We start from the raw sequence: 17467 nt of genomic DNA, 5'->3' as shown, positions 1-17467 counted from the left end.
ACAGGTGCCACCAAGATTGCTAAGCAACGAACGCTAGGCTGGTGACTGCTCTGGAACTCAGGTTCAGGCGCTTGTCAATCACTTCCTGGACTGGACCACCTCTGTAGTCCACAACTGACTCTGAGCACAGACAGTCTTGGGCAAGGAGACGGTAAGAATCCATGGGAACAGGTCCTAGGTGGATAGATTCACTGGAACCTGGGGATGAGGGGGCGCTCCATCTGATAAAGAGGTCCTTTAGGGGGCACTGCTTGGCTTGTCCACCTGTCCTTCATGAATTGGGATGAGTTTGGTCCCTTAAACATCAGCTGGGGGCAGGTGAGTTGTCTCCAAAGCAGGCCAGGGAGAAACAAAATGAAGAAAAGCCCTTAGTTATGTTCTGCTAAGCTGCTGTTACAGTGTGTGGCCTTGATGAGAGCTCCGAGGAGAGAACTAACATTCTCAGCTGCCCAAAACATGAAAGAATTGATCACCTGGCCAAGGGACCATGCTCCAGGTAGGATCCTTGAGCCCTGCTAAAGGGACCGGAGGATTAATGGTTCTGTTAAGGAGATGACCTAATCTCCCTTTCAGGCCCTACTGCCGTCTCCTTCCGAGCCGCAGCCACAAAGTTGTCCCACCTTGCTGGATTCCTCAGAAAAGCCAAACATCTCCCTCCTTTTGTTCTTTCTCTTTTCTAAGCATGCTTTCCCCCAACACTCTGGGCTTCGCTATTTTGCAGTCACCCATTTGCTGTGCGGCTGGCTTTCATGCTCAATTCAAACATGTGGCTTTCCCTCCTCCTTCCAGTCTCGCCCCTCTGGGCTGCCCAGATTTATACCCTGCTTGCTTTGAGGTTTCCCTTTAAATGCTAAAAAAATTTCCCTTAGGTTTCCTTTCCAGTCACTTCTTAAGTTCTTTTATTCATGAGACAGACAAACAAGCAAAAGTTCTCCAGGGAGGACCTAATTTTTTCAAAGCCGTGTGACAGTCCTTCCGAGTCTCCTCAAATCTAGGCTGTGTCAGAGAAGCTCACTTCTCAGCATCCGCAGCACCAATCGTGAGGCCCGGTGGCCCCTCCATCACAGAGGAGGACCCCTCTAGTGTGAAGGGCTGGACCCCAAGGTCATGAAGACAGGAAGCCACGGCTGAGGTCAGGCCTGAATCTGAGTCCGGAATGGTTCTGGTTCAACCTGGGTAATAACTTACGTTCTACTGCATGAGCTGTGAACTGAATTGCTTGGGGACTCAAGCTACCCTGAGTTCACAGTTCTGTGCGTGTCCAGAGCTGCCTCTCTGTGGGAGTCTGTGCCCTCTTCCCTGGGGTCAGTGTGACCTTACCTTGCAGAAGGTTGAGGCATTTTTTTGTAAATTACCTCAGCTCTCCAGATCCCTGCTCCACTCTTTGGAGCCTCATTTGAGGACTTTCCCCCATCAAATGACCTGGGGGCATGTCTGGCCTGGCTGTATCTCCTTTTAGTGTTGTGTGAGAGGGTCCAGCCCACTGTGGGCTGAGCCATCCCTTAGCAGGTGCTGCTGAGCTCTACAAGAAAGCAAGTTGAGCAAGCCCTGGGGAGCAAACCAGCAGACATGCTCAAATCCTGAAACTTTGTAGACATGAACGTGGAGAGGGGAGGGGCCCTTTAATCCACTCTGCTTTAGTGTGGCTTTTTAGAGGAGATGTATTATCTGTCTGTCTATCTGCCTGCCTGTCTCTCTGTCTTTCTATCTACATCTCTCTCTCCCCCCACTTCCTTGCTCCCTCCTTCTGTGTTTAGAGCGAGTCCTAGAGCGATCTGGGAGCTCTCCCGCCCACTTGAGACACAGCTGAGTTTAGATTTGGGTTGCAGGATGACATTTATGACCACGGAGCAGGCATGGAGGACTGGTGGGAGAGACTTATGAAATATTCATACACAGCAGTAATCTTCTCAGATAGCAGCCGAGGCCAGACTTCGTCCAGCACTGTTGATTTAGGGACACAGTTAATTATCTCCTGCCAAGGTTAATAAACCTGCCCCACGTCAGCCTGCAAGCTCTGTAGCGGAGGCCCCGTCTCCAGGGTCTTGACTTTCAAGGCTCGGCATGGAAGGAAATCTGAGCCTAGGTGTGGGCCAGGAGAGTGAGTGCCTTCAGAGGCTGTGTCCTTACTCAGTGAGCAGGGCTGTCACTTCATCTCTAAAACGGGAGAGAGGAGGTTGGGAAGATGGTTTAGTCAGTAAAGTCTTACCCCGCTCCACGGTGTGAGCTTGTGTCCCGGCGCTAGAGAGGGCACAGACAGGCAGATCCCAGAGGCTTGCTGATCGATCAATCACTCTAGCTGAGTAAGGCAACCCTACGGGGGTAGGCATCATCAGATTGCCACGGGTCTCCGAGCAAGCGGTCATTCATTCATTTACTATTCATTTGTCTGTGCAGAGATGAGCCCACGTGTGAAGCCCGGAGCATGTGCCCTGCCCCATGCCCAGGTCCGGGCCCGCCTGTAGACTTTCTGATTTGAAGCGATAGGCTCTGTGGTAGAACCCCATTCCTTCTTGGGTAGGACAAGATTCACAGGTAGGGGGAAACTGTGATCAACTCTAGGTTCCCAGTGACACATTTGCGTTTCTTGCGTATCCCAGACTCCCTTTCTGCTCTGGGATTTTGGCTGTCCAAGGGAACCTTGATAGGGTTCTGCCTCCACCCTTTATGGAATCGTCTGGGTAGGTCTTCAACCGACAGGATGTGTGTGAGCCCCTAAGGAAATGGATGGGAGCTCCGTAGGAGTCAACTGAACACCCAAATGCTGCAGAAGGAAACCGGTGCTCACCGGCCTCACTGAGGCCACAGGCTTGAGGTCTCTCCCTGCCTTTCCCGAAAGCTCAGTGGATAAATGCTCTCAGTGGTGTTTGATGACATGGAAATATGCTCTTCCCCTCAGGCGACAGAGTAGGGTAGACCTGTGACACCCGAGGCCTCGGTGACCTCACTGCAGGGGACAGTGAGTTTAGAGGGACGCTTTCCCACTAGGTCTTTTCCAGCTAACACTATGGGAGGTTCAGGCTGTGGACTGGTAGATCAGTTTTGTATCTACCTGGAGTCCCAGCCCCTGCCTGCAGAGTGGCCAGGGAAACAGGCTGTCAAAGAGGCAGGCGATCAGTTCTTCTCATCGCTAAAGGTTAGCACTTCCAGCGTTGCGCGCCCACCGGTCAGGGTGCTGCCCTGAAGTTTAAAGGTCAGGGCAGGCCTCCGCCGTCAGCCATCAACACTGAGAGAGAGAGGCTGATCAGCCGAGCCAGATGCTGGTCCATCACGGCTCGTAGCTGATCTGTGGTAATGAAGGCAACTTTCTCCCTGCCCGTGATCAATGTCTGTCTGCCACGTCTGTCGATAACTGCTGGCAGTCCAATCTTTTCCTCGACAGAAAAGGCACTGGGGGTCGCCTGGAGATACTCTGCGTGGTTCAGTGCTGCCTTGCTGGGCTGGAATTAAGTTGACTCTTTCGCTAATGAAACTGACTCCCGGAGGTCTCTGCGGACTGGTAGGCTCTCAGCAGAAGCTGGGGGGAGCGGCAGTGTAAGGCAGAGAATATTCCCGTGATTGTGGGAAGCTGACCTGTGGCTGCTTTCCCTGCTGCTGCCAGAGAAAACCAGCATCTAGAGATTCTAGAACTTTCCTGCAGTACCCAGGTGCCTAAACCACAGTGCTGAGTTTGGAGCAGACGAACACTCTGTGCTGTCTGTCCTGTCTGAGAGCCAAGCCATAGGAGGTAGCAGGGTACCCAGTGCAGCAAAGGGCGTCCTACTTTCCCTTGCTGATCTGAATTTCCTTTCCCCACATTCCTGGAGGCTCACAGCGGTGGGGGTCAGGAGGGTATCTTTCCGGGTCACGGTAGGAGGTAAGGTCACTTTCACAGTGTAACCAAGTCACCTGTATTCACCCTGCCTTCAACCAACGGAGGCCGAGAGACTCGAGGATCCGTGCTGACATCCGAAATCATCTGTGGCTGAAACCAACAGCCCAAGTTGGGCTGGGACACGCAGGACAGTATTAGCAGGGCAGTCCCCACTCCCCAACACACACGGTGACTTATTCTGACTCCAGGGCCTTGAAATGGTTTCTCTAACACAGAAGGACTGCACAGTCCAAGGCCAGGAGCCTCGGGGCACTGTTTCAGGATCTCTGCCTTTGAAACAAGCAGCATCGAGAGAACTGGGCTTTTCTGACAGTGTCTACTGTAGTCTTACTGTTCTGTTGCTGTGAAGAGACACCATGGCGGAAGAAAGCATTTAGCTGGGTGCTTGCTTTCAGTTTTAGAGGCTTGGTCGTGTCAGGAAGCAGACAGGCCTGGCTCTGACTCCACCTCCCAATCCTTCCCAACCAATTCTACCCTTGAGGACCGAGCATACGAACATAGGAGCCAATGGGGGCCTTTCTCATTTGAGTCACAGCCACCTGCAGCGGCTCCCAGCTTATTTAGTGTTTACTGTTGGCAGTCTGCATGAAGGGCACTTCCGTTGAGGAAACTGAAGATCAGAGAGTCAAACGAGCCTGTCCCACGTCACACAGTTGGTCTGTGGAAGGAGGAAGGGACTCCACTCTCAGCTGTGATGCCGGTCGCTTTCAGAGCACCGTGTCTGAGTGTGACAAGGTTTGAAGGAGTGATGCAGAGACAGGAGAATGAGACGCTCAGGAAGCCTGCTCCTGAACACTTTAGTAAGGCCATTGCTACCTTGGCCTGGTCCCTTGCACATGTTTCAAACTTTCTTCGTAGCTGAGGATGCCCGTTAGATTCTGGTCCTCAGTTCTTCATCTCCTGAGAGAGTGAGTGTGAAGGGTACAGGGCTGGGCCATCATGCCTGGTTTATGCAGCGCTGGCGCTCGAACCCCAGGCCTTGTGTAGGCAAGCATTCTGTCTGCTAATCCCATCTCTAGCCTAATGTGTTTTTTCCTCTCTACTCCATCACCCCTGCAATTGGATTCATCTTCCAGTGTCCTGTCAGAGTTCAGCGGGTGGAGACATTCTTTCCTGATGAGTCTGGGCACAACAATATGTCTTCCCATTTCTGGCGGGGCCAGAGAACCTCGCTGCAAAAAGGAGCAGAGAGTTTGGGCTCTGTGGCGTGAGCAAGTTTGGTTCCAATCACTGGGGGCGGGACAGCAGCCCCGGATGTGGAGTGAATGAACAGGTATGATCGTGTTCTAACATCTGTATAAATGAGGGCGTGGGCCGCGGTTGCCATCTACACGAGGAACCTTGGATGCCTTGCTTATAGAGGTGACAACTGTCCCGGGTGTTGACAGTCATTTGGGAGGTGCTGGGTACTGACTGCTTGGTTCTGCTCCACCATCACATCTGATTTTCCCTTCGGCTATCTCAGTGCAAGGACTGCTCTGTGCTCCAGATGAGAGACCAGATTTGGAGACGTCAGGAAACCTCTCTTGTGTACCTCAGCAGTGTAAGGAGAGTGGGAACTGAGTGGTGCTGTCCCCGGCTGGCCTACATGGTCATCTCTGGGCCTGGCATAGGCACGACCCTCTCCTGGGGCCCTTGGGTATTTGACGCTTACTTCCAACCAGCCTAATCCAACACTGTCAGATTGATTATGTCTCGGGTAACACAGAGAGACAGTGCACTGCTTGCTCCTGTGAAAACAGCCACTTCTACTTTGCAAAGTGAGAATCACAGCAGATATGAGTAAGAGAAACACACAGGCCTAGGACTGTGGCTCAATTGGGAGAGATCATGGCTAACATCTTCTGCACCCCAAGCATAAACAGAGTGTGATGCCTACAAACTCAGTCCTCAGGAGTTTAAGGTTATCCTTGGCTACATCTTGAGTTAGAAGGTAGCCTGATCTACGATGAGGCCTTGTCTCAAAACATAAACAAATGCTGACTGCCTGTGCCTGGAGTAAGAGACAGCTTAGTACTTGGGGCTGCGTGGTTTCCCACATCTGGCTTGTCCCAGGTTCCTCCTCAGTCAGGACTCATGTTGATCAATAGTTCCAGGCCCAACCTTCTAGAAACTCAAGCTGTCCGAGAAACCAGATGCAGACAGAAGAAACAGCGGCTCTCTGTGTCAGTGCAGACGCTCCCAGGCTCGGAAGAGTGCAGAGTATGGGGACAGGAGCAAGTCTGTCTCTGAGGGAGCCGGTGGCAATCCGGCTGGTTTTGGCTCTTGAGCAGTCTATGAGGCTACTGGGCATGGCAATGTGTGAATGCTGGGTCCACGCCTCCACTCTGCCATTTGCTAGCCTTCTCTGGGCAGCTTATTTTACTCTCTGTGCCTCAGTCTCTCGTTGACACAATGTAGGTAATACACCTAGTACTGGATTTCCTCAGCATTCACTGGCAGAAGGGACCGAGATCTTATCTTGGGGATCTGCCTGTCAGCTCCCACCCGGCTACATGTTCTTGTGTGTATGCACACTGTGTGCACATGGGTATACATACATGTATGCCTGTACATGCACACAGCTAATGATCCTCTTGGCTGTTTCCTGGTGGCCACCATGCAGCTCTGAGTTTTGCCTACTAGAACCCTTCATACATCTGCGTCTCAGACCTCGTGGCTCCCTTCTCCCTTGACCCCAGGCGCCAGCCCTGTCCCTTGGTGGCTCTTTCCCAAAGGTCAACCTTGGGTGTCAATTCTCAGGCATTCTCCACCTTAGTTTTTGAGGCAGGGTCTCTCATTGAACCCAGGACTCGCTAACCAACTAGACTGGCTGGCCACTAGGCCCCACGGACCCTCCTATCTCTACCTCCCCGTCCCGGGATTAGAGGCGTGCACCCATACCTGGCCCAGCTCCCTCGAAGGTGTTTGGGGAGGTGTTTGGGAAGGTGTTTCAAACTCAGAAACTCATGCTTCACAACAAGCGCCCCAGCTGGTTTTCACACGTAAACTTTAGTGTCTGATTTTACTTGTTCGTCTTCAGAACAAGAGCACGGTGACCCCAGCTTTCTAGTTGGAATTTTCTTCTGTGAGACCACAACATAGTGCAGAAGTTATGAGTGGCTGAGAAACCAGCCCAGACTCTGAGGACATGGGGATGGGTCGCTGGACGCAGTGGCGTCACTGATGATGGGCATCCCACACTAGGCTTAGGCAGAGAAAAGGGGTCACCAGTCTGCCTTTGCTTGCCGGGTCTCTAACCAGCAGGTACTCCTTTTAGTAAAAGGTTTATGAATTAGCTATGCATATCAGTGGTTGTAAATGTACCACGTGTGTGTCTGGTGCCCACAGAGGCTGGAAGAGGGTGTTAGAACCCCTAGAACCTGAGTTATAGGGAGTTTAAGCCTCCATGTGGGTGCTGAGAATTGAACCCAGGTCCTCTATGAGAGCGACTAGTGCTCCCAATCACTGAGCCATCTCTCCAGGCCCCACAGGTGCTCTCGGTGAGTCCCCCACTGTCTCGGGCTGCAGAGTAAAAGATGTCCAGTCCCTGGCTCCGATTGTTTTGTGATTCCATGAACAACCCTGGTGCTTAACGAGTGACCCAGCTCAGGCCTTAGACTGGACATCTCCGCTTTGTACCTGCTGGGAGAGGAGAATCAACTGTCTCCCGTCATTAAGTAGGATTTCAGCTGAGTGAATTTCACAGGCAGCTCTGACCAGTACGTGCAGGTTTTATAAATACTGAGTGGTCTTACAGAGAGCGCCTGTGGAACTGGCTGTGTCTACAGAGAGGACCACGCAACTGGTTCCACTCCAGTTTGCTCCGCGTTATTATCATGAAAACATGTCAATTTTGCCGGGTGTTGTCTTTTTTTTTCTTTAAAGATTTATCTGTGATTTTTTTTTTTTAACTTGGGCGTGCGCGCCTGTATTCGTTTATGTACACCATGGGCGCATAGGAACCTGTGCAGGTCAGAAGGTATCAGGTCCCTTGGAACTGTGTTACAGGGGTTGGGAGCCACCGTGCAGATGCTAGGGACCAAACCCAGGTCCTCTGCAAGCGCAGCAAGTGCGCTGCCCACCCATGGAGCCATCCCTCAGCCTCCAGGAGTTTTCTTGTGTGTTGAGGGAATCCTGTGTTGTTTTAAGAAACAACATCTTGTAGTCTGCTTTTCTCGTCGGACCCCGTGAGATTGCTGCTACGCTGATGGTTAGGCAGTGAGGCTTAAATGCCCGGAACTGCCCCCTTCCCCCAGAGCCAGGGAGTTCTGTGATATTCGCACCCTCAATGCTTTACCAGGAAGTGGTTGGCTCTCTCTCAGTTTCCACTTCCTGCTATTTACACTCTTGGGGAGAGGAGGAAGTGAGGGCCCAGGGTCTTCTTGGATCTCTTCTGAGCATGCGCCCTCTTGGATCTCTTCTGAGCATGCGCTCTCTGTCAGCATACAGCCATCAGGAACCTGCTGGAGTTTGAATTGCCCTCGTGGACAGTTTGGTGGCTGCTCTTTTTTTTTTTTTTTTGCTTGCCTACTTCATGAAGCTTCTCTTCCTCGGTTTTCTCTTAGGCGTTTTGGTTAGCTCATAATTTGCCCCAACTCTGGTTGGCCAGAATCCAGTGGATGAATCCGTAACTTCTTACTGTTGTTTTTTAAAACAAAAAACAAACCTCCGAAACCTTAGACTTTCCCTCTAGGTCAAATGAAGGCAGCCTTGGGGACAGAGAGTCACTTGGGGACAGAGAAATGACAGTTTCCTGGTGATGAGGCTCTGTGCCCTCAGGGAGAGGCCGGGCTGCTGACTCTAGGCTGTGGGCTTTGAAAGAAACCCACGCTGATGAGAAAGATATGGAAATACATCCAGTTAAAATGCTACCAGGCTCTCCCTGGAATTCTGCAAACCCGAGCTGGATTTCCAGAATCCTGAGAAAGTCGATTTGGGGCATCTTTTGCTCGTTTTTGTCATGACTTTTGCTGAATCGAGAATCATCCGTTCTTGCCGATATCCTTGTGACTCCCTCGCAGTTGTGGCGAGGAAATCTGAGATCCCACCTGTAAGAGTGACACAACGTTTCCTCTTTAAATATCTTAGGTATGAAAAGAGTTGAGAAATCTATCCTGGAAAAGCTCTGTATTATTTGAGTCTAACTGCAAGATACTCTGGACAAGGTGAAGTTAGAGAGAGATCGTGACTCTGCTGGCGACTGACCCCAAGGTGCAGGGGCGGCCTGTCTTCCCAGGAGACTGTCACTGGTAGAGGTGAGGACCTAGACCCAGGGCACAGGGTACAGTATGGGGGGAGGGGCTGAAGATGTAATTTCCATTCCTCTCTCAGAATTGAGAATCTGCCCAGGGGTGTAGCCACTGGCATGGCTGGTCCCGAGGGAGTTTGGTTGCAGAAAGGGACTCGCCAGGCTTTTGTGGTAAAGTCAGAGGCCTTTGATGTATTATTCAGGTACTGATTCAATGGCAGCAGCAGACCCATTCTCCACTGATCCTCCTGCCTCTGGTGTTAGGAGCACCTGCAGCTGTCTGAAACATCTGTTGAGCTGCAGCCTAAGCTCCTGGGCCTGGCTACCAGAGAAACACTGGTCTGGTTCTTAGCTACTCTGACCTCAGTCCACAGTCACTGGGAGAAGCGGCTGTTCCCAGCCTCAGATGAAAGGAGGGGTGGTCTTGGGCTTCACTCACGTCTGCCTCCCCGTCCAGGAGAACTGTGATCAAAGGGGAAAGGCTCGGGAGTCAGAAATAGCAGCCAGAGACTGGCCAGATCCTCACGGTGTAGCAGCTGTCATTAGAGCTCAGAAACCTGCCCTGTGTTTGCTGCCCCTGAGCAGGGTGACCGTAGCTGAATCACTGAGCCATGGCCACCAAGATAAAGGCAGATGTTGTATGGCTTGCCCTCCTCATGAGGTTTGAGTGCAGAGACCATGTGGCAGGAACTTTGGCTCTCTGTGCTGGGTCAGGCTGGGTCAGGCTGGGTCAGCTGTGAGGTTGCTGTACGGTGGGGAGCCAGAACCTCAGCTAGAGCGTCTCAGCCTCTGACATTGAGCTTCCTGAGGCGTATGGAGCCTTCCCTCCAGGAACAGAGGCAGACACTGGCTTTCATGTGGTAGCTGTTGATACCACCTGCTACTACCTTTGACCAGTTGCATTAACATTGTTATTAATAACAGGAGCTGGCATTTATTAAGAACCCAGCTATGTCAGATGCAGTTCTGGGTGTTTCAGTGTATTTAAGCCTCACCCGTACACGCAGGAGCTGCTGGGGAGGCCCGCATTACACGTCAGAGGAAACAGAGGCAGCGCAGCCGGTCCATTTCACAGAGGTGCACAGCATCGGTGCAGAGGTGGAACAAGGAACACACATCCACTTCTTCCTCCCAGACGCAGAGTGTGATGTTCATGCTGTCCAGGCCTTCGGGATCCAGAATCCCAGAAGAGACTGTACACGCCTAAGAGGAATTACTACTTAGACGGGGTTAATTGAAATGTCAAGACCTACTCCAAATGTGGGCAGCACCTTTCCGTGAGGGTCTTAGGCTTCAAACAAAGGGAAACAGTGAACTGAACACTAGAACCCGTCTCCCCCACCTCCCTTCCCCCCCCTCTCTCTGTCTCTGTCTCTCTCTCTGTGTCTCTCTGTCTCTGTCTCTGTCTCTGTCTCTGTCTCTCTCTCTCTCTCTCTCTCTCTCTCTGTGTGTGTGTGTGTGTGTGTGTGTGTGTGTGTGTGTGTGTGTGTGTGTTCCTAACTGCAGATGCATGTGATGTCACCTCATGATCTTGGGGCCGAGACCTCCAGCCATGATGGACTGTACGTCAAACTGAAGGAATTCTTCCTGCCTCAAGTTGCTCTGTCAGGTGTTTTGTTCAAGGTGAGGTAAGTCCACACAGCGGTCATCAGTGGCCGGCCTCACTCAGCAGTCAGGGTGACTCATACCTCTAATCCCAGCACTCAGGAGGCAGAGAAACTTGGATCTCTGAGTACAAGGCCAGCCTGGTCTAAACAGCAAATTCCAGGACAGTCGGAGCTACAGAGAGAAACCCTGTCTGGGGAGGGGAAAGGAAATAGACAGACAGATATAGATGACATATATGTAGACAGATGATAGAAACATAGATTGATAGATGATAGATAAGTAGAGATAGATGATAGACAGACATGATAGCTAGGTAGACAGAGATAGGTGGTAGATAGATACATGCATGCATACATACATACATAATACATGCATACATACATACATAAATACATGAATACATACATGCATACATATATACATACATGCATGCATGCATGAGTGATAGAAATCCCCACTCCGTCCCTGACTGTGGTAGGAGGCCCGGGTGCACACAGGGAGAGCATTGACACAGAATGCTGTGTCCCTGTACTTTATCATTTCTGGTAAAGTGACTTCACAGTGCTCAAGACTGACTTACTGCTTGCTGCTCGCCCAACTTTGCTCTCCAAAGACAGGGGACAGTCTAGCCATCTGGGAACCAGTCCCTAGGTGGGAATGGAGATTTCTGGTGCCTACAGACCAGGCTTGTCCCCTTGCCATCCTGTCACAATGGATACTGGGCACGCTACTCTCCTCATTTCCCTCCTGTATCACGGAACTCATGGTGGTCCACGTTGATGGCCATCCTTGTGCTAGCTACGCAACCAGGCGTAGGATCCTGCTTATGATGTCGTCCGTATGTCCCACAGTGCAGCACGGCTGACTCGATTCCCCTCACCTTCCCTCTGGCTGTTTCCCACACAGGTCTATTACGACCTTCTAGACCTAGAACCTAGAGTTGCAAAGACAGCTAAGGCCCCTCCCTACTTGGTCTGTGCCTTACCTCACTGCCTCTGCCTCCTGCTCTCCTGGGAGTCTCCTGTCTGCTGAGACGTTCCTCTGCACCAGAGCCAGACGGCTGAGCTGTTGTGAAGCACCTGCCCCTTGCCACATGGTGGGGACATGGAACAGTCCCTGGTGCCATCCTCCCCGCTCCAGCCCGACCCAACTGTCACTCCTTCTTGCCCAGTTAATTCAGATCCCCACATCTAGAGTCCTCTGTCTCCCACCCAGTTCCCACCAGGCTGTACACCATCTCCACGGTGTGGATTGGATTAGATCTTCCAGGTCTGAAACCCACCAGTCCCAGCGTGAAAACAAGACTCCCTGCTTGGCTCTCCCAGGACCCTCTGCTCCTGCACTGCATGCTGGGCTCTGAAGATGCCCTGGATCTGGGCAGGGCAGCCATACCAGACCCCCTCTCTTCTGCACCCCTCCCTGCCTTGTCCCCCACTGCTCTCTCCCTACCCTGTTGATCAACATTATCAGGCCAGTGGCTCCCCAGAGCTCTCTCAGACATCATGGGTGGTGGAAAGGGAGACATTGAAAAAATTATCACATCTATTTACTTAGTGCTGGTGGGTGGGGCACGTGAACGTCAGGGCATGAATGTGGCTGTCAGAAGACAACCTGTGGGACTTGGTTCTCTCCTTCTACTAGGTGGGTCCCAGGGATTGAACTCAGGTGTGGTAGTAAATGCTTTTACCCACTGAGGCATCTCACTGACCCTTCAACTGATGTCTCTGGCTCCTTTGTCAAACACACTTTCTTTGACCTCTCTTCTATCTCTCAGCCTCCTAGCTCCTCTCTCTCTTGGCCCTCTGCTCGTGTTTCCTGACCCTGCCTCTTGTGCTTCTCTCCCCCTCTCACCTCTCTCTCCTCTCATGGCCTGCTCTAATCTGCTGGCTATGTTCAGTCTGGACTCTTCCTGACCTCTGTTTGTACTCTACTTCATGCAGACATGGACTGGGTTTAGAGGATGGTGCTGGATGGATGGGGGTTGGCCACACTGGTTAGGACCCATTGTTTACTAAAGGAAATCCAAGCAGGGGTCCTGGGACCTATGTCCCCAAATAGCACACAAGACTCACCCAGTTTGAATTCCTCAGGCATCAGGGAGGGCACAAACCTAGCTTAGGGCTCTGTTTCCACCACTGGGGTAGCGGGAACGCCTTTGAAACATTATCAGCCACTTTCCTTCAGGGTACCAGATGGCCCTCAGTTACAGATACCCAGGCAGAAAAAAGTGAGCCAAGTTCCTCCGGCCTCTACCCCTGAGCCACGTCCAACTGACTCCACCAATGAGCTGGCCCTAAGCTCTGCGTGCTCAGCTGTACCCTGCCTGACGTCACTTCCATAGTTTAAAGCCCTTCACTCTTTGGCCATTCAGATGTATCAACTCCACATCCCAGGCCCTGGAGTCACCCACGTGATCACTGACACCCATGCCAGCCAAGCTAATTAAGAGGTTTAAGAATCCTTTAATAATGGCCTGACCAAGGGTAGGTGAACGCATCCAAAAATGCCTCTTGTTGATGAAGCTCAGGGGTACGGTGTTTTTTTGGTGTTTTTTTTTTAAGACAAAACCCATAAAAACCACAATTACATCAGTGTTCAAGGAGGTTACGTCAGTGTTTGGGGCTGCGGTAACCTTGTAACATCTGTCTTTCTGCAGAGCTTAGCAGGATTTTCCAGACACAACACACGACAATTATTTTTGATTTACACTTCCTCTAGTTATTTTAGCTTTATGTTTTGGCTTGCACAGACGTCAATTATTTTGGTTAATACATCTGGACAATGGTTAGGGTCACAGATGTGGTTATTGGAGATTGGATGGCCGAGAAGGCAGACTAAACTCAAAAGTGGAGTCAGAACAAGATGATGTTACCTTAGTCTCTTTAGACCAATCCTGACAGATAGCACAGGCTATCCCACCCCCCATCACACTCTCCACCAGTAGCAGATGTTCTCACTCTCCTGGGCATGAAAGTGGAAGTCTCAGCGCTGTCTGTGTGTCTCTTCACACACGAGCACATTTTCAGTCTGAGGATGAAGGCTCCATTTTCTTCCCAGAGGGATTTATGCATTTGCTGTTTGCTTACTTTATCCTAAAAAAAAAAAAAGATTTATTTGTTTATTGTATATAAGTATACTGTCACTGTCTTCAGACACACCAGAAGAGGGCATCAGATCTCTTTACAGATGGTTGTGAGCCACCATGTGTTTGCTGGGATTTGAACTCAGAACCTCTGGGAGAGCAATCAGTGCTCTTAACCACTGAACCATCTCTCCAGCCCCACTTTACCTTTTTATTATGTCTATTTGAGACAGAGTCTCATGTAACCCAGGCTGGCCTCCAACTTGATAAGTAGCTAAAGATGACCCCGAACTCCTGATCTTCCTTCCTTTATCTCCCGGCTGCTGGGATTTACAGGCGAACTGCTGCATCCCATATAAGTGGTTCTGGGGATGCTCTGTTCAGCAGTTGTGGGGTAGAGTCTCTGGAGCAAATGCCATTTGTGGGAGCTTTCCCTGAACTTCCCTCCACCGCTCCTGAGAGAGATCCAACCTCATTCCTGCTTTTGAAGTGACTTTCATTTCATATATGTCCCTAGCACTCCACACAGCCCCATGATAGTGTTTACAGCAGGAAGCTTTGAGGAAAAGCTGAGGTATCATCTCCAAAGGTAGAGGGGACATGAGAACACCCAGACAGAGACAGACAAGGGGACGAACTCATGATTATTTAGAAGTGGGGAGAAAAGTTGTACAAGTTATAACCCTGGTCGTGTGTTCTAGTAAGTTCCTCCAGAGTTAATTACCACTGGGCAATTTCTAAAGATTCAGGGACTCCAGGGAGCTCTCTAAGACTCAGGAAGTAGACAACTCAGAAGTTCAAGAAAGCTCCTGAAACTGACCAGATGCACTAGGCTCCTCCTTCCCCAAGCTCATCTAAGCAGTAAGGATGTCTGGGGAGACATAGACCAGCTGAATGGATGGAGAAGAGCCGAATGGATGGAGAAGACACTCTCTGACCTGTTGAACTGCCTTCAGGCTGTGCAGTGAGCTTCGGGGTCTCAGCTTTCATGAGCTGCCACCCATGCTGGAGTGGGCTTTGGTGATTCAGCTGTCTTTGAATCATTTCTGCTCCTGTAAGTAACCCCCATAAACTCCTCAATTCTCCAAGTTGGAATTTGGTGGTATCCTACTTTTGCTCCATCATTAGTTTTCTATCTGTAGTGAGCAGACATTGTTCATGGCTCCCAACATAGCGTCACACGGCAATTCAGTAGCTCGCCAGCTACTATAGAAGCTTGTGGGAGACCCACATGTGAACCAGAAAGCCATCTTATCAAGCAAAAGCATCTCATATGACCCCTGGGTGGGTCAGGTGACACCAGTCACTCCTCTCATTGTGACTCTTTGCAGAGACAATGGCTGGTGGGCTGTCCACAGATTTACCTTTAAAATGTGCTCAGTTTATCGAGCAAACACTCCTTAAAATACCACGGTTAGAGGAACATGGAACAGACATCTCACCAAGTAGGGAGCAGTTAGTCAGACAGCAAATGCTGCCCCAGGGTTCCGCTGGGGGAAATCACTTCCAGCAAGGGTGATTTGAAGCCTTCGGGCATGACCCATGTCTTCTTTGGCTATGGCAGGTTAGGAAGATGGCGTTGGTGGAGTGCCAGAAGGTCCTGACGGTGTGAGCCAGTGGCTAGGCGCTGGTGGGCGAGCATGTGTGAGCTCAGCAGCGACGCCAGAAGTTCGATGGTCACTGAAGCCATGGCCACACGTAGAGTCTCCAAGTTCTCTTGCTGATGGAGATCACTGCTAAGGTTTAAGATGCCGCGCTGTGTCTTAGGAACGTGGCAGTGCAGTCCCAGGGCCACCTCCAAAGTTCCAGTTTTCATATCATTTCGTATCATTGAGCAGTAGCTTTGGGGCTCATAGCTTCTCAGGCAAGGCTTGTCCTGGGCTTGGCTCAGAGCTGAGCTGCCTGAGAGTTGATCCATTCACACCTCAGAGCTTGGGGGATGAGGAAGTCCCTATCTGAGCTGCCTGGTGGCAGGCTCCCATCTTATAGACATTACATTGTTCCGAGTCACACAAAGCGACTTTGAAGCTACACAAAAGAGTTTTACTTACATTATGTCTGTTGAGCATTCACCATCTACCAGCTGGTCTCACGTTGGGGCAATCCTCACACCAGCTGGGGTTTGTCATTTGATTCCCATTTCACAGGCAAGAACACTGAGGCGGGAGGGCACTCTGTCCAAGGTACACAGGGCTTATGTCTAGAATCCACCATTACCCAAGGCTTGTTGTGTGCCTGAGCCCAGAAGGGTCCATTCCAACCCAATTTCTGGTGGTTGGCACTGGCTAGATCCTTATTCTGGACTACAGGAGGCCACATCCCAGTCGAGGGGCGTGATACACATGGGCAGAGCTGTGATACTTGGCTCAAATCTATAGTTCAGTTCTTTGCCAGGAACTACGGCTTCATAAGCCATGGCTTCCCAACGTGGCAGTGGAGACACCTAACTTGGTGTTGGTGGCCAGAGAGTCTGGTAATCTGTGGGTCTCTTGCTAACCCGAGAGGACTTTCCACACATTAAACTTCTTTCATTGTTTGACAAATATAAGACGTGCTTTAATCATACTCTCCCCCACGACACTGGGACACGTGGAAGGCCTCTGGCACAGCAGAGGGAGGCTGTTAACACCACCTCATCCTGATCTAGAACGGATGTCCTCACTCTCGTCCACACATGATACCCAGGCGGTTGGCTCTGATTCTGAAGGACCAGACACCACAGCCCACCTGGGTAAGTAGCCCTTCCAAGCCCAGGTCTGTGCGGCGTGTCCTCAGGAACCGGGTTCTGCAGTGTGGGTGCCAATTCAAAGTGTGGTTTGGGGAGGAGCAGACAAACGGGGTGCAGCAGCCTGGCGGATCAGCGAGGGCCTCTCTCCCACACCCAAACCCCTCCTTACCAACAAGCCCCTTCTTTCATATTGTTGGTCCTGCGGCCAGCTGATCTAGGGTGGCTTGCGTGCACATGGGGTGGGAGAGCCACAAAACTGAAGAAATGACAGACAGGAGCACAGGAAAGCCAGGGTCAGGTGGGTTGAGCACACAGGGAGTTTGACACCAGAATCTCAGCCTGTGTATTAGGTGCAGCACAGGGGGAGGGGTTAGCTGGTCTCAGTAGGCGATCTCCGCAGGTGAGAGAGGTGTGTGGCTATAAGAATCTAGAAGATGAAGCCACAGCTGTTTGTTTTTGTCCACAGGGATCATTCATTCCTTCCATAAACACTCATACTTGGGCTGAAGGCTTTGCTACCTTTGAGCCTGGCCTAGGGGGAAGGCTTTGCCAGTTTTCCATAGGTCTAAGGCCTTGGGGTCTTTGACAGGCGCAGGTCAACAATATAAACTCCCTACAGGCACTGGCAATAGCTTCTGAGGGACAGGCGGGAGGAGCCTGCGAGCCCCTCCCCTACCCATCTGATAAGCCACGTTGGGAAGCCATGGCTTATCTGAACCCTGCTGTAAGTATGGCTACCACATCCACCCTGGGCTCAGAGGACAGTGCTCACAGCACTCCTCCCACCCCCCCAGCTCTTACACCCTTTCCTCTCAGCACTTCTGACCAAGTCATCTCCCCACTGACCTCTGCCCACTGCAGACGGAAGCCGCTCTGACCCACTCAGAGAGTGGCCCTGGCCCATGGGTACAAACGTAAATCCCCAGAGAGCAAAACAATGACGGT

The 17467-nt window shown here is 51.2% G+C and overlaps 1 long non-coding RNA gene across 5 annotated transcripts in view; it reads left to right on the top strand.

Annotated features, from left to right (window-relative positions):
* LOC103691986 (uncharacterized) overlaps positions 1-16337 on the top strand; it is a 31946-nt gene extending 15609 nt beyond the window's left edge. For 2 of the 5 annotated variants that reach the window (XR_001837418.3, XR_005502817.2), the window contains exon 6: positions 5-16337. This is a non-coding gene — a long non-coding RNA (uncharacterized LOC103691986). The remainder of the gene's footprint in view (positions 1-4) is intronic. The other 3 variants (XR_010065548.1, XR_010065546.1, XR_010065547.1) reach the window with 3 other exon arrangements.
* The last annotated feature ends 1130 nt before the right edge of the window (positions 16338-17467 follow it).

Source organism: Rattus norvegicus, chromosome 3 (assembly GCF_036323735.1).
Source record: "Rattus norvegicus strain BN/NHsdMcwi chromosome 3, GRCr8, whole genome shotgun sequence".
Taxonomy (NCBI): domain Eukaryota; kingdom Metazoa; phylum Chordata; class Mammalia; order Rodentia; family Muridae; genus Rattus; species Rattus norvegicus.
The sequence above is the reverse complement of the archived record's forward strand: the minus strand, read 5'-3'. Positions and strand labels throughout refer to the sequence as shown.